Below are 444 nucleotides of genomic sequence, written 5' to 3'. Positions count from 1 at the left end.
TGTAAAAAGGAATGAAAAGGGTTTTTTTCAGCTTAGGGGTCGAAGGGTGAGCTACTAAGAACCTCAAGTAATGCCTACAGTGCTACACCGAGTGAGGTGCACTGACTGACGGCACTATACCCCTATGAGGGTGGTAATATCTATATATATATATATATATATATATATATATATATATATATATATAGTATATATATATGTATATATATATATATATATATATATATATATATATATATATTATATATATATATATATATATATATATATATATATATGTTTGTGTGTGTGTGTGTGTGCGTGTGTGTGTATAACTTCAAAGTCATAAGGGAAATTAACGACAGGAACTCAGAGCCGGTTATTTTAAGAAATTAAAATAATACATTAATTTTCTATGGAAAATATTATGAAAAACATATGAAAATCAGCAATATCGGTGTATAT

The sequence above is a fragment of the Macrobrachium nipponense genome, chromosome 38, assembly GCF_015104395.2.
Source record: "Macrobrachium nipponense isolate FS-2020 chromosome 38, ASM1510439v2, whole genome shotgun sequence".
In the NCBI taxonomy this organism is placed as follows: domain Eukaryota; kingdom Metazoa; phylum Arthropoda; class Malacostraca; order Decapoda; family Palaemonidae; genus Macrobrachium; species Macrobrachium nipponense.
Note: the sequence above shows the minus strand (reverse complement) of the source record.